This window comes from Lissotriton helveticus, chromosome 10, assembly GCF_964261635.1.
Source record: "Lissotriton helveticus chromosome 10, aLisHel1.1, whole genome shotgun sequence".
NCBI lineage: Eukaryota > Metazoa > Chordata > Amphibia > Caudata > Salamandridae > Lissotriton > Lissotriton helveticus.
Window position 1 is genome coordinate 496,217,968 of NC_136071.1, and position 21,274 is coordinate 496,239,241.

Genomic DNA, 21,274 nt, shown 5'->3' on the forward strand with positions numbered 1-21,274 from the left:
TTGCCAGCCGTCTCTGGTGACGCGCCGTCGGCAAGGGGTGGGTGCAGCGTCATCCGCCGCGGTTATTCCGAGCACTCCGCAGGTGTCCTGGAGGGAGCGAAGCTGATGCAAAGTCCTGTTCCACCTAAAAATAAGGCGGAAGGGATGGCCCCAAGAGTACTGCGTGTTGTGCTCTCTCAGGAAGTCCGTTGCTATTTTGAACGCTTTACACTTCTGGAGTGTGATTATCGACAGATCTTGAAAAAGAGCGACCTGGTGCCCCCGGAAACGCAGGGACTGCTGCTGTCGTGCCTCACGAAGGATCCGTTCCTTCAGGGGATAGTCCGGCAGGAAGGCCAGGATATCAGGGAAGGTGCTGAAGTTCGACGTGCCAGGCCCACCCTATGCGCTCTGTCTATCCTGATAGGAAAATCATCCGGTTCCCCTAGTATCTCCCTAAAGAGGTCTCTCAAATACCCTGCAACGTCCTCACCCTCTTCCTGAGATGGAATTCCCCGGACCCGGATGTTATTGCGACGGGACCGATTCTCGAGGTCTTCATTGTGCGCTTGGAGGTCAATTTGTTGATCCCTTAACCGCAGTACCTCTTGTTGCAGCTGCGCAATCTCCTCTTCTCGGGTGTGGCCAGCTTCCTCCACCGTAGTCACCCTCTCGCCCAGGCCATCGACCTCTCTTCGCACCTCCCGAACCTCTCCAACTACTTCTTGCTTCAGTGCGTGGAAATCCTCCCTAAGCGAGCTAAAGAGAGACTCCAGGAAAGATCTAGTTACTGGAGGTTCCCCCCCCCCCACAGCCCCCTGGGAGCCGCTCGAGGGGCCTGGTGAGTGCTGACCCCTATCTTGCCTCGCAGGGCCCTTACTCAGCATTTCTGGTAATGTCCGGTATCCTTTCTTGCCTCCTCTGTTGCCAGCCATACTGCCAGCGGGGGTTGCACCCCGAATGGCATGCTACTCAGTTGATCAGTCAGTCCGAGCAAACACAGTCCCTGGACTTCCACCTGTCCGGTGGGCCGGACACTCGCAGCGCCCAGATCCGCAGCACTCCCCAGGTCACTCCCGTTGTCCACAGACCCTAGGTCTCCTGGCTCAGTGGGCCGGTGCGCCACCACCTCTGCTGATCGCGATGCGAGACACCAAGGCATCAGGCTCTCGTGGGAGGCATCGCCACTACCTCCGACCGGCAAGTGTCGTCTACCAGTGATGTCAGGGTGCCCCACACCCTCGGTTGCGCCGCCTCTGCGATCGGGGACTGCAGGGCCGATTCCGGCAGGGTCAGGTCCGGCCCGCGCGGTCAATCTGGGCCCGCCGCGGCTGTCCCACGGTGCGCTGGGATTGCACCCAGGGCCACTATTCTCTGCGGGCCTCCTCGCCGTCCAGCCACGTTCCGCGGCTGGAGCCGCTCCTCCTGTGGGCCCTGTACTCAGCCTTGTGTGCTTCACCAGTGCGGAGATCTGCGCTGGGATCGCCGACTCCCGCTCCTCGTCGATCGTTCACCACCTGTGCCCCCCTGCGCAGCGACAGGACCCGGCCCCTCCACAGGGCCCACCTCACAGCACAAGGCCTGGAAGTGAGTCTCTCCGCCTATGTCCGGCACCGCTGCAGTACCGCCGCCACTCACCGCTGCCGTCTCGGGGCTTCACCGCCGCGGGTCCTGGGCTCCCCGATGGGGTGGGCGAGTAGTCCTGCGTGCCCCCGTCCGGACCTCAACCAGCGGCAGGCCGGAAAAAGTCCGCGCAGGATGGGCCCCACCTCCAGGCTGCGTCCCCGGCCTCGCGTAGTGGCCCGCGCTGGCGCCCTCGCTCCGAGTCCTCCGACTTCGGGCACTCGTACCCCGCTGCTCAGCGTCGGAATCCGCAAGAAGGGGGGGTCCGCTCTACACCTCCGGACAGGCTGCCCCACTGCAGGACAGCTCTGGGCCGATCCGACCCTCGCGGCCTCGATGCGTGATCGTTGCGCCTCGCCGCTACTGCCTCCGGTTGCACTCCTGGGGGCTCCTTCACAGCGGCCCCGGGAGCATTCAGCACTTCAGTCGGCGTCTCTGGGCGTCCTCCCAACCACCGACCAGATCCTCAGCCGTTTTGGGGGGAGATCTGCAAATAGTGGCGGTACAGGGGTTCGGGATCACGGGAGCTCGCAGCGAGTGCGACCGCTCACTCCGCCATCTTGGCCACGCCCCCTACCACCCCTTTAATAAACTAAACATCAACTCACAACAAAAGAAATATAAAGGACAAGTGTAAAAGTTACCCAAACATCAAGAAAACAAAACAAAACATCAAGATACAATTTGGGAACTTCCTAAAGTGCAAACAAAGAAAGGTTAAACAACCCATCACATAATCATTTAGTCGGTCAAGAATACGTCTGGCATTCAATAGACGTGTGGGTAGAGCATACTCGACAACATTTGGAAAGTCAACGCACTGCTCATTTCCAGGGGCACCCAAATGTTCATACAACACATCAACTTTATCATCCTGTACCAGAGAAATGTGTCTTTGTTCCAAAAACCATCAACTTTGCCAGCAAAGGGACAGTACTCCTCTTGGTAGTTCTTCCAGCTCTTCTTCTTTGCAGGTTCCTTGATCCAAGCAAGTTCTAATGTTCTGAGGTCTGGGCCCCAATATTTATACTGCATTTCTCTTTGTTCTCTTGGGCAGAGAGTGCCTGTGCTCAGTCCAAACCAGTGTTGTCCTCTCTGGCCCAGCTTCCCGGCAGCAGGTGGAGACAGCATTGTCCATGGCAGAACAAGCCCATTCAGGCGCAAGGAAATCTCCCACTGCTCTAAATGCGGCCCAGGTCTATTCAGCCAAGCCAGGCTCATCCAGGAAAGGCAGGACACACCTCGACTCCCCCAGTGGCTACCTGAAGAGAATGCACATCCCCTGCCCCTGTCACTCCAAAGCCAGACATTCAATTCACAACCCAGCAGAGGCACACAGGATGGCTAAGCAAGAAAATACCTACTTTCTAAAAATCATCTTTACTAAAAGATGCATTTCTACATTCTGGGTTCAGGCATACTAAACTCAATTTCTCCATCTTGTCCAAATGGGCAGATATACTCATAAAATGTTACAGAGGATTCCCCATTCTATCCTATGGGACAGATAGTCTTTTAACAGTGAAAAACGAATTACATTGTAATTCACTATCAGGACACGTCACACGATCCAGGACATGTCCTACCTTTCACATACACTACACCCTACCCTTAGGGGTATATTGGACCTACCTTAGGGGTGACTCACATGTAATAAAAGAGAAGGTTAGGGGTGGGCAAATGGGTGCACTTGCCAAGTCAACATGGTAGTAAAAACATGACCGTAAAAAATGCATACAGACACTGCAGTCGCAGGGCTGAAAACCCTTTGAAAGGCTGCTCGTGTGGGTGGCACAAATCTGTGCTGCAGGCCCACTAGCAGCATTTGATTTACAGGCCCTGGCACTCTCAGTGCACTTTACTAGAGACTTACCAGTAAATCAGATTTGCCAATCATGGAAATACTAATTCAAAATCCAATTTACAATCGGAGAACTTGTACTTTACCACTGAACAGCCGTGAAAAAGAGCACAGACACTAGACCAGCAAAAGCAGAGTCAAAACCAGGAGGTCAGAAAGCAAAAAGACAGGAAAAATACACCCAAAGATGACAGGTCTAACACATGTCCCCTTCAGCTGAAATTTGGGAGAACTACCCCATCTCCTTGGAGTTTTCTGGAGTATACTGTTTGGTTGAGGGACACTCTACCTGTACTAGGGATGCTTTCCATATACCAGAGTGACCTTATGTGAGTTTATGTAAGTGATATTTCAGAGCTCCTGCGCAGGGATTGCGCCTCCATCTTAAGCGATGAGTAGTAGACCCTAGGATATGTCTGCCATTCACTCACAGCTGTGTGCAAACACGGCCCCAACTCCTTGTCTGGCCTCTGGATGTCAGGGGCTGTCCACAAGGCTACGTGGGATATTGCTCTGTGCTGCAGGTTCTCTTTTAGGGTAACTATAGTTTGACAGCACTTAACCAGTTATCAGCGGAGTGACCCGTTCATTGGAGATATGTACAGCTGCTCCAAAGCATGGCAGCAGTGTATGCATTTGTATGAAAACTGGGGACTGAGCAAGCTGTGGTAATTCACAGGGTTTTTACTAAACAGGATAAAGAGCCCCCCCAGAGATAATGGAGACGTTCGCAAGAGCTCGGAAAACAGGGTGGTAGTGGGAGTCATGAGCGGTGTGGTTTCGGCAAGGGGTAGTACATGAAGAAGAGCTTATCTAAAGGGCTCTCTGAAATGTGCAAGACATAGGTGGGCGATCCAATTAAAGTATGCACAAGATGCTTAGCTCTAGCTCAGGTTGAAGCCCTCTCTTGAATCCATGAACCCCATATCCCTCCTGAAAAGAACATGAACCACACGTTTTTGCATAACTGTGTATTTTTTTAGGAAACCTGTGAGATACAGCTTTTCTCACACAGATGGCATCCGTTTTGTTTACTTGTGGAACTTCTGTCACACACTGCACCTGGTGCTCACCTGAGGGGTGGATGGCGTTTTGCTTAAATAACATGGGTTTAAAACCAACTGGCAGTTGGGCGGAGTTCTTTGAGTTCCCAGTTTTCATGCAACGATAAAAATGTCACGAGAACTCTGGTGAATATTGGAGTGCAGGCTCAGTGATTTTTTAGTGCCAGTTTTCACAAAAAAGAACATAAATCACATGTTTTACAAAACTGTCTTTTATGAAAATTAGCTGCGAGTTACTACTTTTCACTCGGTTAGTGTCCTTCTATTTTTGGTGCTTAGCAGCAGTTTTAAAATCTTCTTAGAGTTTCTTGTTGCTCGACTGGCTGTAATTTCTGATATTTATATGTTTCCCTTGTCTTAATTGCTTCATTTTGCTCACGAGAAAGTGTCACTCATAGTCCTTGAATATCACTCATAATTACACAGAAATTATAAAAAGGTCACACATAAGCAATCTGAAACCTTAGCAGCTATGCTGCAAGAAATGGGTCTATACGCATGGAAAGTGTCCTGTAAATCTATAATGGAAAGTTGTCCACCCTGCTCGTATTCCAGATGTCTACGCCCTTCACATCTTGGTTGATAGGTTAGGACTATCGCCCCCATTTCAAGTTTTACTTCGCTAAAGCAGCCAACCCGTCATCAACTTTAACACAAAGCACACTCAGACTACATATCAACCCCGAGTCCCCGCATCATATATTTCAAATTCAACCGTCGTCTAGTGGTGCAAAGGGCACCAACCCAAACACACACACAACAGTGGCAGGGGACCGTCCGCCACAATAAAAACACTATAGTCCTAAACTCCACCTCATTGCAACAAACCAACGAAAAACTCCTGCTGTCAAAGCACATCTGCAGTATTTTTTCCACACTGCCACGATGCCAACAGTTACGTCTCCAATTGACTCGAGCTCAGCTAATCTGATCACCTGACAGCTACTTAGTACTTACATGAACCGTCCGTAGATGCAACCAAATGTCAGTCTTCCGTTGTTGATATTTTAGCGTATGTCATTTGCTCATAATTCTAACACTTCCGGGTAGCTTTAAAACCAATCCCACGATTGAATGTATTCTGAAGAGTTGTCTAGGCAGTGATTGGTTACTGCTAATGTGTAAGGTGATCGCGGATTGGAGGAGTCTCTGTCACTCCTAGTTCGGAATACAGAACTCGTACTGATTAGCAGACCAATCCCCACGTGCCTTTATCTGAGCCAGGCCATTCCAAAAATACATGTAAACATATTGCTTAAAGCTGTATGTCAGCGCCTCTTCACGAGTTGCATAACAGCTTTTGGTGAGCCGGAAACATACTGGCGCTTTCGGGGAGGGACAGACAGCCTGGAAGGCACAGACATACAGGCAGGCACAGACATACAAGCAGCAGCGATATTTCTAAGCTTCTCTTTGACGTCGGGGGAGGCACCAATAGACGTAGTTGCGACTTCTCCAATCCACGAACTCCTTACACATTAGCCGTAACCAACCACTGCCTAGACAACCCGGAACACATTCAATCGTGGGATTGGTTTTTAAAGCGACCCGGAAGTGTTAGAATTATGGACGAATGATATCCGCCAAAAGATCAACAACGGACGACGGACATTTGGTTGCATCTACGGACGGTTCATGTAAGTATTTAGTAGCTTTCAGGTGTTCAGATTAGCTGCCCTAGAGTCAATTGGAGGCTTAACAATGTGCATCCTGGCAGTGTGGGGGAAATATTGTGGAGGGGCTTTGACAGCTGGAGATTTTCGTAGGTTTGTGGCAGTGAGTTGGAGGTTGGGACTAGGGTCTTTTTTATTGTGGCAAACAGCACCCTGGATGGGGCTTTTTGACCCACTAGAAGCGGGTTACCTTTGAATATGAAATGATGCGATGACGAGGTCGATATGCAGTCTCAGTGCTCTTTGGTTGCTGTTGGGTGAAAGTTGACTGCTGCAGCTAAATACAACTTGAAATGGGGGTGATAGTACTGCCTATTAACCAAGGTGTGAAGGGCGTAACTTTCCATTATCTATTTGCATGCGTATAGGCACATTTCTTGCAGACACCAGAAGACATTTGTTTGAAAGTAGCGGACTATTCGTCACCTAGCGTGTTTTAGGAGTTTTATTCTATATTCTGCAACTCCGAATCTGGCCAAATCATAGCTTCCAAGTCTTCAGATTGTTCATGTGTGACATTTCCATGGTTTCAGTATAGGCACGAGTGACATTCCAAGGCCAAATATGTGGCACTTTATTGCAATTGAATCTCAGCAATGAGGTCCATGTAAAGAGATAAATACCAGAAATGTCCCTCTCTTGAGCAATGAGAAGCTCTAAAAAAATGGTTTATAAACTGCTGCAAACCCCCTGAAATATAAGGTCACCAACCTACATCTTGTGTTAACTTCTTCCCCTAGGCTTTCTTTACGGTGGGAATGACCTGTATTTGCAAAGTTAGTGCTGTTCAGAGCCACTCTCGGTGTGCAAATGATACTCTCCACAGCTTAACTCGGTATTACTGCAAGCCAGGGACTTTGTGATCTAACCATGATTATGCACCCTTAGCGCCCATTCACATTGGCCTCCTGCTCTTGAGCTCTCCCAGTGCTTTCGAGTCCCCATGATGCTCCATCAGAAGATGACGAGATGAAAACATCCTGGGTGCCTTTGTGATTAATACCTGGTGCACACTGTCTGCAGCAAGACCGTCTCTGTATGTGACATGGCCGTTAAAGAGATTCCAGTCGGGTCTCTTTTCGTTGCCCAGTCAGCACAGGGGGCTGTTCACAAGAGAACCAAGAATGCCAGGACCATTCCCTAAAGACCATGTGAGGAGATGAGGACTGTCCTTGGCCCAGAGGCAGTTTTATGTTACTGAAATGTAACAATATAAACTAGGCAACTTAAATGGACGCACACTGAGATCACCATGGCTAACAGTTGCCTCTAGACCTGAGTACGTCTAACATATTCCGAAAATTGCCAGGATGGTGAATAAATACCTACACCCACTTACTTCCGCTGCTGTACTGCATTTTGTTGCACATATCACTAACAATGCTTTATAATGTGTGATATAGCATTTACGTGCGATGATGTGGACATCGGCACTAAAATGCATCATGCCCATAAGATGCATGCTTCTTAGCCGGCGTGCTGTAGCCAGTAGCAGATTACAGCAATCTCATTTGTCCCTTTCTCAGAGAGTTTCATGGGAGCTTTGTGTATATGAGGTAGGCTTGTACTGTTACTGCATCTTCTCTGAGGCAGTGCTCAAGGCAGACTGAAAAGTCAGGGACCGTATGATCATTCAGCGAGTTCAACTCACTATGTACAGATTATAGGTTAGAATATGTACAAAGAAATAGTAAATATTGCAGTATGTGCTCTGTGAAAAAACGATTCTCAGGCCACCATCGGTACTGCCTGCGTAAGCACACGGAGACTGACCACACAGCTGAGATTAAGCATGTGACAGTGCGTGTGTCACAGCAAATGTGCTTTAAAGTAGCCTTCCTCGGTAGGGCCTTTGCTGATGTTTTGAGGTGCTTTCCCTAGTTCTGATGCCTGCAGAACATTAGTCCAGAGGGCCCTTATGGTACCTTTTATGACAGCACGACTTCTTGACTTAGCGGTGCTTCTATAGCTGTGTGTTTTCAGTCTGATATTTAGATATAGGCCCAGGCTGGCATTGCTAACCCTTTAATTAATAATTAATTAATACATACATAGAACTTCTTCACCGCACACCAGTATTTGAGGAGGTCAACTGGGCAAATCATTCTCTAGGTGGTGCCTGACACTGGAAAATAACCGGACAAGGCGCCGTTCGATCCACGTATGCCTCAGCCGTGCTCCTGTAGCTTTGTGTTTTCAGTCCGATATTCAGATCAAGGCCCAGGCCTGCATTGCTAACTCTTTAACAAATGAATGGTGCTTCATTACTGCACACCAGTATTTGAGGAGGTCAACTGGGCAAATCAGTCTTTGGGTGGTGCCTACCACTTGAAAAAAACAGGACAAGGCAACGCTCGGATGCACATTTCTATCTGGGCACATGTTTATTTATTTTATGTTTCACTTAGTTTCACATGACGGTTGCTGAGAGCAGAGACCATATGGTCCAGGTGCACTCTCGCAGGCTGGGATCTGGCTTCTGTAAGGCAGCTTGCTGTGACTACACAGACTGCCACCATCATGAGCTCCATCTACTCGGGAACACCCAAGGAGCCCCCCCACACACACACATGTTCAACCTAGGTAACAGCACCATCAGCAAGGAACTTGCCTCAATCCTCAACGCATTCATCACCTCTGCCTCCTTTCCAGTAGAATGGAAACACACAGAAATCAAGCGCCATTCCTCCCAAAAAAATCTGCAGACACGGAAGAGCTCAAGAACTACCAGCCCTGCTCCCCTTTCCTGCAAATATTCTGAAAAAAGCAATCAACCACCCACTCACAAACTACCTTGAGACAATGACCTCTGGGACCCATCCCAATCTGGGTTCCGCTCAAATCACAGCACAAAACCGCCCTACTTGCAGCCACAGATGACATCAGGACTCTCATAGACCAGGGAGAAACTGCAGCCCTAATCCTCCTTGACCTCTCAGCAGCCTTCTGCACTGAGTCCCATTACCCCCTCCTAAAAAGACTCCACCACATGGAGATGCCCTTAAGTGGATTGGATCTTTCGTCACCGGAAGAACCCAGAGCGTACACCTCCCACCCTACACCTCGGGCCCAAAGAACATAATCTGCGGCATTCCCCAATGTAAGTTAGTAAGTAATTTAGTTATTGTTTATAGGTTAATAAAAACCATTACAAAAAAGAAGAATACGTTAAAAGAACAAGTCTCACGAAAGAAGTTAAAAGAGACCTTTAAAAACAAGAGATTTGAGTAAAAGGCAGAGATAAAAGAGAATAAAATTGCAGGTCGGATATATTGTTCATGGGAGGATGATCCAGGCCCGAGATTTCCTCTTAGTCAAATGCCTAGGTTGTTTGTTTCTGTTCTGCTAGTCTCAGAAATTTCACCAGCTTCCCATTTAGTGGCGGGTGACCAGGGTCGAAGCAGGCGAGGACGGCTTGCCTGCGTGTGCGGACTCCTAGTTAATTACAGGCTGTTTTCAACAGGGCTACCCTTTCCTCGTTCAGCCTTGAGCATGTGCATAATAGATGTTCTAAGTCTTCAATCCCCGTTCCGCAAAGCCGGCATTTAGTCCCATAGTTCTGTCTCAGCCACGGTGGTAAGTGAGGAATGGCGGGTAGGAGCCCTAACCTAAGTTTTAAAAAGGCTTCCTTAGTTTTCCAACCATATTCCAGACTGAAATATGCCTGGAGCCCCGGAGTTTTATAAGTACACAGGGTCATCCAGGCATGGTGTCTGTGAGAAAACGTGGCTTTGTGCTCCACATGCGAGTGTGTCTTTAAGCTCTTGTTTACTGTGAGCTTAAATTGCGCATGTGATAGAGGAGACTCCCATAGCTCTTTCAGTCCTGTGACAGTCAGGGACTCTTCTAAATATTTTTTTGCCGGCATTCTGGATGAGGTATTTATGTCTTGCCAGAGCTGTCGGTTCAGGGTATTTTCTGGAGAATTCTTTAGTTTGTGCCAGCACTTTATGTATGACCCTCTTCGTGCAAGAGTTTGGCTCGTCAGCCCAAATTGCAGCCGAATCTGGGCTTGCGAAGTGTACGATGGCAGGTTAAAAAGAAGTCTATAGGCCTTTGAAATGGTTGTATCCAGAAGTTTTGCGTCAATTCCTCTTAAGGCCTCACTGCCATACGTGATTGAAGACTCTATTTTGATTTTATCTACTCGAAGTAGTGGCAGTAGAGTTTCACATCTCAGGTTGGGCTTTAGCTGTTTCAGTGTCGTGGCTATTAACTTGCCTTTCCACTTAATGACCGCTAGTTGGTTTAAGTAGCGGCCCCCTTTGTCGACTAGGATTCCCAGGTATTTGTATTCAGAGCAATTTGAAATTTCTTTTGTGCCAAGCGACCAAGTGTACGACTTTTTGTTCCCTGTTATGGACAAAACTTTAGTCTTACTGATATTCACTTCTAGTAGGTTTTCAACGGCATAACCATGAAGTGTGTTAATAAGGTTTTGAAGACCAACTTTCGTGTGACTAACAAGGACAACGTCGTCTGCGTACGAAATACTGGGCAACCCTTTACCCCCTAACAGGGGGGCATGAGAGTTACAAGCCTCTAGGGCGGGTGGCAGGTCAGTTGTGAATAGATTGAAGAGAGTTGGAGCTAGCACGCCCCCCTGTTTTAGGCCCTTTGTGGTTGGAATACGCCTAGAGAGGTGCGAGCCGTTCCCAAGCTTTACCTGAACCCACGTGTCCGTGTGCAGTTCAATCAAGAGGCTTAATAAGGGAGAGGGGATCCCCCAGGAGGCCAGTTTCCGCCAGAGAATTTCCCGGTTGACATTGTCAAAGGCCGCCTTGAAGTCCACAAAGCAGAGGTGTAGAGCCTGTTTGGTCACCCTGGCCTTGTCGATAAGTAGCGAGATGGCCACCAAGTTGGTTGTTGTTCCCATGTCTTTGCAAAAACCTGTTTGGCTAGATGGTATTAAGCTTTGGTTTGCAGCCCATTCTCACAACTGAGACAGTAGGAGGCCGGCAAAGTATTTGGCCTCAATATCAAGGAGTGCAATCAGGCGATAGTTTTTTTGAAGGAGTCTGTCCCCCGCCTTGTATATTGGTGAGATAATTGAGCCCCTCCATGAGGTAGGGAGGCGCCCAGAGTTGTTGACAGATGAATAAAGGGGATCAACATTTCAGCCCAGTATTCCGGTTCAAGTTTGAAAAGTGCCGGCGGAATACCGTTAGGTCCAGCTGCACCGTCTTTCCTACCTTTGGAAATTAGTTTCCTGATTTGGGCCGCAGAAAGAGCCTTAGTTCTGTCTTCGCTTAGTGAATTTATAGGAGGATGTCGGCTCTCCGGAGGATTATGGGGGTCACTTATTTTGCCGTCCTGATGATTAAAATGATCGTCGAGAAATGATTCCCAAGATGATTTCGTTATGTGAGATGTTATACCATTGTTTTTCGGATTTAACAATTTATTTATAATCGACCAGAACTGGGCGCTGTTGCTGCCCTTGGAAGCATGGTGAAGTTTTGCCCAGAAGTCTTCGTCATTAGTTCTTTTAATTGCCCATTTCAACTTTTTAAGATCCACACGGTGTTTGCGAAGTTGTGCTAGAAGAGTTCCGTCCCCCGGGCTTTTCTTCAGCAGTCTTAAAGATTTATTAATCGCTTTTTTGTGGGATTTCATGGCCAATTTCTGGGTGCCCGAGATCTTCTTCTTTGTGCCAACGGTAGCTCGTGGTGGAAAATGCCGTACGGTTGTTGAATAGTTGTTTGCGAACTCCATCGTAAATTTTTCCCAGCCTGCTACTATGTTGCCAGAGGGATAGTTTGAGGAGTTCAATTGAGTTTTTGCAGCTTGAAGTACCTCCGCAGTATTTGATACTGAAGTTTTAATACGTTTAAGGTTGATGGTATAGCTGTCATGTGGCCCTATTGCGTTTGAAGGAACGTTGTCCGGAAGAGCTCCCAGACTGACTTCTTGAGGGCGATGGTCGCTATCGCCCTTGTCTCCTAAGTTGAAACCCAGAACGTGATGAAACATCGTGAGGGAGACTAAGGTGTAATCAATTGAAGAAGTAGACGCGCCTGAGGTAAATGAGGCCACAGATGGTGAGTCGTCTGGGAATCTTCCATTTAAGACCCGCAGGCCCATGTGTTCCAAATCTTCCAATAGTACCTTTGCAGACTTAGAAGCCTTACATTGGCTGCTAAATAGTTGGGTTGGTATGTTACAATGGTACGACTGGGCCTGAATGTCACTGTTAGTGGAAAAGCCTAAAATGCATTGATTGAAGTCTCCCGATAGAATTAGATTTGGTGCAGTTCGAATAGTCATAATATATTGTAAGTGGTCCATTAGGAGTTTTCCCTCCTGTCTCTTTTTTTGGGGGTTAATGTAGGTATTGATTAGCTGGAGTTCTTTCTTCTTACCCCCAAAGTTAAGTGATAACTCCATTGTGTTTATGGCCAAGGAATTTGTAGAAAGTGACCGGGCATGGCCAATAGTTGATATTTTAAGGTAGGTTGCTAGGCCTCCTGACAGACGGCCAAACTTGCTTTTCCTTGTGGCTGGGGAATGATAGCAGGTGTAGCCCTCCAGATGTATCGGCTCTTCCAGCCATGTTTCCTGGAGGAGGATGATGTCAAACGATTTGATATATTGTAAGAAGTCATTGTCCTCTGCTTTATTGTATAGCCCGTTAATGTTCCATGAGCATAGATCCAAGTGCGATGCATCCGTTCGCATAACTGGCTCTAATGGATATCCTTGTCATTGGAGATTAGCTTGTGAGTTACATATCCTAAAGAGCCGATGTTCAATCGTACTGTGCATATTAGTGATCCTTGGGCTGTTTTCCGTGGTTGTCGCCTGGGCTGCTGTGATAGAGCAGCCCAGTGCGCCCCTCAGCACGGACCTTGTCGTTAAGGTTGTTTTGGTCGGTCGCTGCTTGGGCCTCTCAAGCAAGGGCAGCGGATATCCTATGTTGTGGTAGGCAGCTATGTTGATCCCCCATAATTTAAGGAGGCCTTGCTCCGTGAAGATTTTATTGACGATTTCCGGGGAAGTCCATGTAGCTTTTGTCGCCTCATTCCCGTTCACCCTGTCCGTTCTTATGAATTCTATGGAGAGAAGGTCTGCTGAAGATAAGTTCTTTAATGCTGGTATAGTGTTAAGTAGCCGTAGTAAATTCCCTCTGTTCAGAATATTAAATCTGCCCTTCGATTGGTACTCAGGAGTAAAGAGGATGCTAGTACAGAGCTCATTTGGATAGTACGGCAGAGGGATTAGCTGATTGTTAGAAGCTTGAGAACTTAAGTTGTTGTGGACGGAGTGAGACAGGATTCCAGTGCGGTTCTCTTCGGTGGCAAGAGTTAATGTAATGGGCATAGTAGGACCTGCGGGGGTGTTGACTGTGATAGATGGAAGCTTAGTTTGAGGGCTCAGGAGCCGTGGTTCCGCTGGTACCTGGGGGGGGAGCTTAGACAGGTGGTCGGGGATGGTTCGACCCGTGCAAGATCCGAGTTTTGAGCTAACTGTACCGCTGCAGGTTCAGTTGTTGGAGGAAGAATAAGAGGGCTTTCATCAGTCGCTTGATGGAGGCCATGTTTGTCCGACTTGAGTTGGATATCGGCCTTTCCACCAGGTGAGATTTTACAGTCCTCCAGCGTGGAGACAGGAGTACTTGCTTTCGCGGGTACTCCATTGGGGGAGAGCCTGGGACCCGTAGAAGGTAGGTCCCTTCTGTTACTGCTTGCTGTATTAGGACTCCTGGCCAGCTGCTCAAATCTTTTTCCTGGCTGAAAGAGCGGGTAAACTTCTGGTATACTTGTTAAAGATTGTTTTTTTCGGCCTTTCCTTTTCAGCTGACGCCGCCCTTTCGCATTGAGGGGCAGCTTACTCGCATTTGTTGGAGAAGCGAAACAGGTTGTCGTGTGGGCTGGTTCCGATGGCATGCTCCCCAATTCCGACACCGATGAAACTTTGTCGGGGGTACTTGATGTAATTGACCCACCTATTGATGCTATGTGGAAGGCTGTTTCACCCATGTTTGTGCGCTGGAGCCTTGCGTTGGTCCCTTTTGGCAGCCCTTCTAGTAGGCAGGATACGATTTCTGGAAGTGCTGCAAGTTTGTCGATAATGGGACCGCAACTACATACCAGCTTTGCCTCCTGCTGGGCCCTACTGATTAGAGTGTTTAGTTGGCCGAGTTTATCATCTATCCGCCCTACAAAAACAGCTAGGGTGTCAAGTAGAGTCAGCTGTAAGTCCATTTTGTCTGATTGAAAATGAAGAGTATCAACAGTACGTTGCATAGTGTTAAGCAGGATATCCCACGTATTTGACGCTTCTGTTGCTTGTGATTTTGTTGATCTCCCAATTTCAGTGGTCCCTATTTTGGGAGTTGAAGACAGTGAAGAATTCGGTAAGGGGGTTAAGTTGGAGAGGGCACCCTCCTGGATTGGGCCCAGTCCGGGTGCCTGGATTTTATTAGTTGGTTCCCTCTTTGGCGAAGATGGAATCATACGCGTAGGTGGAATGTATGTGGCAACTAGGTCGGACCATTCTTGCGAGCCCAAATAGGTTGTGTTGGCGAGGCCATCGCACCCAAGGTTTGGATTGTTTGCCCACTCCTCCTTGCTGTGGGCTAGCTGATCTGTTATTGCTCTTTCAGGTGGCTGTGAATGGGGGCTCATGCTGTCCAGTTGGGCCAGATGGTATTTGTCTGCACTCGGCAAGCTGATAGGATTGCCTGTATCGTCGCTGCTCGGGGCTTCTTGCAATTGGTTGAGCATTGCGCCACTACTTAAGGGAGAGTTATGCAAAGAATGATTGTTTGTCTCACTTAAAGTACATGAGGGGGGAGCTGCTGAAGTCGGGGGGGCATTTTTGACCATGACAGAGGGAGGTGGATGGAAGACGGATATTGTCCCCCAGTCAACTGCCAGAGGTGGTGATAGTCTGCAAGGGGCCTTGTTTGAGAGCTCATGATCCACCAAGCCCCCTGGTACCACCACTACCACTGGGCTCAGTGCTGGCTGGCAAGTGTGGAAGAGTAAGGTAAAGTAAAACTGGTTTGCTGTAAAGATTGAGTTAGATGCAGGTCCCCCGGTGAAAGGGGAAGAAGTGAGTCCTGGAGGCCCTGGATTTTTCCGCTAGACGAAAAAATGGTGGAAAATAGATCTTTCAGAAAATTGAATTTAGATGTAATTTTTGGTTGTCGTAGATTGGGACGAGGGGTCGCGGTTGGGGAAATTCAGTCTCTGGATGGACCTATTTCACCTGGTTCTCCTTGAGACGGTGCCCAAATCCCGCTGACTTCTTTGACCTCTGACTCGGTAATTCTTGGTGTGGCATCAAGCTTCGCCTTTGACTTTGTTTTTGATTTATGCTTTGGCTTACACTCAGGGGGGATCCTTTTCTTGCCTGACCTCATGCTGGGTTTAGTGGACCTCTGCGGTTCTCTGCAGTACTCTGCGATGCTCTAGAGATAGACGCTTAATGCAGCTTGATGTAGCACAGAGGTATGACTGCGCAGAACCACTGCCACTACTGCTGCCACTACCGCTGTGTCTCCTGTCGAGTCTCTAGGATCAGCTTGGAGAGGCGCTCTGGCACTGCCGTCTCACACCGATCGTCACCAAGGGGCCGAGGAAGTCAGGCGAAGCAAGCGGAGCTCACAGGGGGAGGCCACCGGCAATGTCGGACCTAGTCAGACCTGCCTGGGCCTCTACCACTGGGCTCTTACTTGGCAGCTGCCTCTAACGGCGGCCGCGCTCGCGTTTGCCCAGTCAAGGGAAATTCCAAAAGAACAGTACCGGCCCAGAGACAGTGCGTGGGACCTTGCCTCTTCGAACTTGGTAACTTTGGTGTGGATTCAGGACACCCCTGCAGCTCCGCACGACCCACTCAGGATGGAGGTAATAGACGCTGCCGTGGTCGTTCCTCGGCTATCCCCGATACTGGGGCGACGCTGTTGAGTCGTTGGGGGGCGGGTTGCTGAGAGTGAGGCGGCGCGGCTTTTCTTCGTGACTCCTTTCCTAAATTCCTGGAGTCCCCTTTGTCCACCTTTAGGAAAGAGCATCCCTTGGTGCTGTACCGCCCTGCAGCTCCCAACGGGGTGCTTCTGGGCGTGCTTGATGGTTTCCCTCCGTCTCTCTCCGAAATTATTTTTAGCAGCTTTAGCAGTTTTGTGCGACTGAGCACACCCCAGTCTAAGGACAGTTCTCGACAGCCCTCAGCAGCAGCCCTCCGCTGCAGCCGCCGAGCCAAACTGAGCCACGCTGCTGCCGGGTAGTTTGCTGAAGGCGGAAGGTACGAGTGAAGCAAAAGCAAAGCAAATCAAAGCTCCTACCGGGATCAGTCCGGGGGTAGTAGCTGGGTACTGGGTACAGATTCCTGGGTACAGATTTCGCCTGCTCTCTGGTCCCCCAATCCACGAACACCTTGTGGGGGCACAGCAGGAGCACAGATTTCTGCTACTTCAGCGCACAATGGCGAACTGGATCTGGCTCCGGTGCTCAGCGGCTCTCTGCTGCCCTCAAGCGGTCTCTGTGAGAAACAGTCCTCACTGAACCCAACCCTGTTCAGCACATACATGGTCCCTCTGGCCTACTTGGTCAGACTCACGGTTTAAACATTATATCAGCTGCTAAGGACACTGCCTATCCCTAAACCCCACGAAAACCAAAGCCGACTTCCACACGTGCATGACCAGCGTCGCTAGCTGAATGCAAAACAACTGCCTGAAACTTGGCCTGTGGGACGACTTCTGGTGGCTAGCAGACTTCTGGTGGCCCCCTCCCACACCTTCAGAACAAGCTAAGAACCTTGGTATCATACTTGATAGCAACCTCACCATGAAATAACAGATAAACAGTGTCCTTGCCTGCTTCCTCACTCTCTGCATGCTCTGGAAAATCTTTAAGCGGCTCCCCATCCGCACACTCAGGCCCTTGTCACCAGCCGCCTAGACTACAGCAACACCCTTTACATTGGGGTCACCTCTCAGCTGTTGAACAGTCTTCAGACCATTAAGAACACAGCAGCCAGGCTTGTCCTCTACCTCCCTAGTCAAACCCACATCACCCCTCACCTCAGAACACTCCACTGGCTAACTGTCCACAAGAGGTGTCAGTTCAAAATACTTCCCCACATCGACAGGGCCCTGTACAACGAAAAACCAGCCTACCTTAACTACAGGCAGAATTTCCACCGACCCGTCTGACATCTGCACTCCCCGTCTCTCTCCCTCGCTCACACTCTCCGCTTCTGCCGAAGCAGGAATGAATGCCGCTACTTCTCCTACCTACCCACAAAGATCTGGAACTGACTCCCCCCTCCGCCTTCAGACCTCTCTATCTCTGCAGGAGTTTAGAGACAGGTTAAAAACCTGGCTGGCTGTTCAACTGTGTTACAGCAAAATAATTATGGACGGAATGCCGACAATGCAAACATTCTCCCCCAGTCAAAAGATCTGGGTTAAATCCATCGTTCTTTTGCCCACTACGCCACCCCAGTTTGGACCCACCCATATTCAAATAATTCTTGACCCTGTGCCCCATGTGAACAGTCCAAACCGAACTGCTAGGCCATGTCCTCCCTGGATCGGAAACCAGCATTCTGGGACCGGTTTCAGGGTATGTGACCCTTCTTCAGCCATGCTAGCTTGAATCCAGTGGCACAGTGAGCAAGGGACACACCTCTGGGCATACCCCTTCTTCAGCCAGGCTAGCTTCAATCCAGTGGCATGGTGAGCTAGGGACCCTGTTCCCATGGGGCACAGGGTCAAGACTGATTTGCATCTTCTGACTGGGGGAGAATGCTAGCATTGTCAGCATTCTGTCCATCATTTGTTTGCTGTATGGCTGTTTAACTGACCAGGTCCAGCAGCAGATACCCCCAGCGCCTGGATACCCTCACATGGGTTAAGCCGCGCTTTACAGATCCTAATTGATTGACCTGAACCTGGTTAGCAGGCTTCAGTGCACTTTCAGAGTTGAAATCCAGCACCAAGTAGTTCTAATGGGGGCAAAAAGTGGGGGGACAACTGCAACAAATTCCAGTTTGTTCCATATAACACACATTTTGCTGTTGATGCAACATTGCAGTGCTTTTCGGTAGTGCAGGGTATGACTTTTCAAATATTACCCTCGCAGACCATAGTCTGGTTCTGTAGTGGGGGCTTGTCAGGTTTCTTTATCTTTCTTTCTTTCTTTATTTGGTTCATAAATACAAACCATAAAAGCACATACTCATTAAAATATTTAAACATTATTAAAAGAAAAAGAAGAAAATTTAAAAAAAATACAAATAACAAGCATAGCAGAACTTTACATTTAAAACAAATTCAGAATCTAGGAGCTGATGTTGTTAACCAAAGTGCAGAGTGCAAACTAAGTAATAAATACGCATCACATATTTGAAAACAACCCACTTCCCACCAAGTTTTCATAAGGCACTTCGAAGCACGGCAACAATAAAAAAAAAAATCAGGAATCACAAAACAAATCAAGACAGCTGCAGCGATAGTGTTTGTCTGTGCTCAAGGGTACACTTCCTAAAGGAGACCACATCTAGACACACTCCCCAGCTTCGGCAAAAATAGAAGTGGCGGGATATGTCTAGTAACTGGGGCACCTTTTTATGGAGCAGAATTAAAAACGTTTCGGTGAAACAACGGTAAAACCTACAATAAAATAAGAAATGTGTCAACATTTGCAAGAAGTGCTCATCGAAAGGGCAAACCTTCATAACATTAGGATCATACTGGCCCAGAGGAAACAAAAGCTGACTCCTAATCATATTCAGTGTAAATCTTGTTGGTAGCACCCTATGCCAAGTTTTGGGCACCAACTTCAAATATGGTTCCAGCCCTGTTGTTTTATGGACCAACACGTACTACCTATAGGCCGGCCTCCTCAGCTCCAACAGTTTGCTTCCCACCTTCTTGAATCACTGAACATGGATTTAACCCAGTTTTTGTCCCTTGTGGAAATGTTAGCTGGATGAAGAAAAATATCAGATCTGCCTAGCCTATTACAGGTATCCTTGATATTGCTTAGCCAGAGGATGCCAGATCCCCTGTCGGATTAAAGGCGATCCAATATAATCCTGTTATATAGAAATGCTACTATGGTGTTCCAAATAGAGCACCATAGTATCAACGGTGCCAGATTAACATCATCAGCTACATAGGATAAGCCCAATTCCTCATGAACAGAGTAAGTCGGCGACCGTGGTGAAATACCAAAAATACGTCTACATATTCTGTTCTCATCGTGTAAAAATGTAGCTGCCTTATAACCCTACAAACTAGAGCCATAAGTGAGGACAGGTAGGCACTTCCTTTTGTAAATCTCAATCATGGGTGCGATAGGGTAATTGCCAATTTTGGAGGCTAGACTGAAAATGGAACCAATAGAATTGCCAGAGTGCAACGCCCACGCCCCTTTCTTTTGCCCTAAATGCAAAATGCCCTGGTTCTAGTGGGCCTTTAACCCTCCCCCACACATCCCATCTGCCCCCGAGTGATGAGGGTGCAGAAAGGCACTATTACCCCTTCTGAGACCAGGGGTATATGCAGGCCTCGAAAAATCCACTTGCAATGTCGAGTGACATTTTATCAGGTCGAGCTAATTTTAGCATTTACTCGACCGAACTGGCAAGTTAACTTAAACTGGAAGGAACAGGTGAACTGTTCATTCAGAAAGTGAATGAGCAATAAAGACATCTTTAAATCTTTTTTTGTCTTGACATGTTTGCTGTCTGTCAAGGCCAGAGGTCAAATGTCAGTTTGTCTTTTTACTAATTGTTGCTTATCTGTTCCTGGAAAATGATTTTTACTTTGCTTTCTCTTATTATAGTTAGTGCTTTTTGTCAAGGAATTTATCTGGCAATGATTGCTAAACAAAAGGCTGTAAAATGTCTGTTTTTTTAACACACTTTTCTACTGCTTGTGAATTAATAAACAATTATTTCAAAATGTATGAAAACTTTTTGTTTGTTCAGAAGTGTGATGTAAACAAAGTTTACATAGGTGCAAAACAAATCACAACACTTGGTGATGTGCAAATGACAAATATTTGCAGAAACTCGATTTCCAGACATTGTACACTACATCGTTTTTAAATCACATGTCCGTGGGATATTCTCTTGGCATTTCAATATAAAATCTGCTGACTGCAAATGACCGTGTGCTGCTACTCTATGCTTTAGTTATGTAGTTATTAAAAGTGACAGTTTTTAAACACGAGTTGGGCAACATTCCTGCCACTGCACTGACGACAATGCAGTTAATGAACTGAGACAAGTCAGCGATCATGTGTATCCTACATGTGGCTACATTTGTATTATATATGGAGCAAAAGTTTAGTTTATTAAACTAAACGATTTTTCTGTACAGTAGAAATGCTGAACTCGTGTATTTTAAGGTTCTCTCATATGTGTTAAAGAAGAAAATGGTGGCTCAATGAATTAAAATACTTGCCCAGTATCACACAATTTGAAACCAGTTCATGGGTCAAGAGCATTCTAATTAGGTCGAGTAGATTATTCAAATCACAGGACCTGCAGGTCTAGTAACATTTTTAGGATTTTTCAAAGCCTATGTTTCCATGGCGCGGTGGGGTGCCACCTCCTTTTTTTGTTTGTTTTTGTTGCCATTTTTAAATCCTTGGTGTTTACTGTGCTTACTTCTCCACCACCCTCATGGGTAGGGAGGGTGGCATATTGGTGGTCAATATCCCTAACCATCCCCCGAGGGTGGCAAAAATCTTATTTGGCTCCGGAATAGGGGAGAGCACAGGCCCATGACCAGGGGGGCCGATACCTCCAAAACAATACTGCATAAATGCAGTCCTTCTTGTCTAGTAGACTCTCTGCCCCCTCTGGGAAGCAATTGGGGGATAATTGCCCCATCCACCTCCTAGTGGATGCAGAAAGACTATTGAGCCCTTTTTTGGGGCGCAGGGCATCACAGTGCCGGTGGTGGGCAGGCCCTACCCCTGTGGGTTTATCCCCTTGTGTTTAGATAACTGTCTGCCTCCTCGGGGGAGCAGATTGAGGGTGTCTGTGCCCTTTCAGGTGTAGGGTATGGCCATGCCCATGCTGGGCACCCTCCACTCCTATGTTTATTTCTTTAT

The 21,274-nt window shown here is 47.9% G+C and overlaps 2 protein-coding genes across 4 annotated transcripts in view; one reads left to right on the forward strand and one right to left on the reverse strand.

Moving 5' to 3' along the window:
• MGRN1 (mahogunin ring finger 1) overlaps positions 1–5,614 on the reverse strand; it is a 336,236-nt gene extending 330,622 nt beyond the window's left edge. For all 3 annotated transcript variants that reach the window (XM_078663001.1, XM_078662999.1, XM_078663000.1), the window contains exon 1: positions 5,485–5,614. The gene's annotated coding sequence lies outside the window, so the exon portion shown is untranslated. The remainder of the gene's footprint in view (positions 1–5,484) is intronic.
• Positions 5,615–5,740: 126 nt separating this feature from the next.
• Positions 5,741–21,274, forward strand: part of RAB40C (RAB40C, member RAS oncogene family) — a 178,850-nt gene continuing 163,316 nt past the window's right edge. Inside the window, exon 1 of the mRNA XM_078663002.1 lies at positions 5,741–6,164. The gene's annotated coding sequence lies outside the window, so the exon portion shown is untranslated. The remainder of the gene's footprint in view (positions 6,165–21,274) is intronic.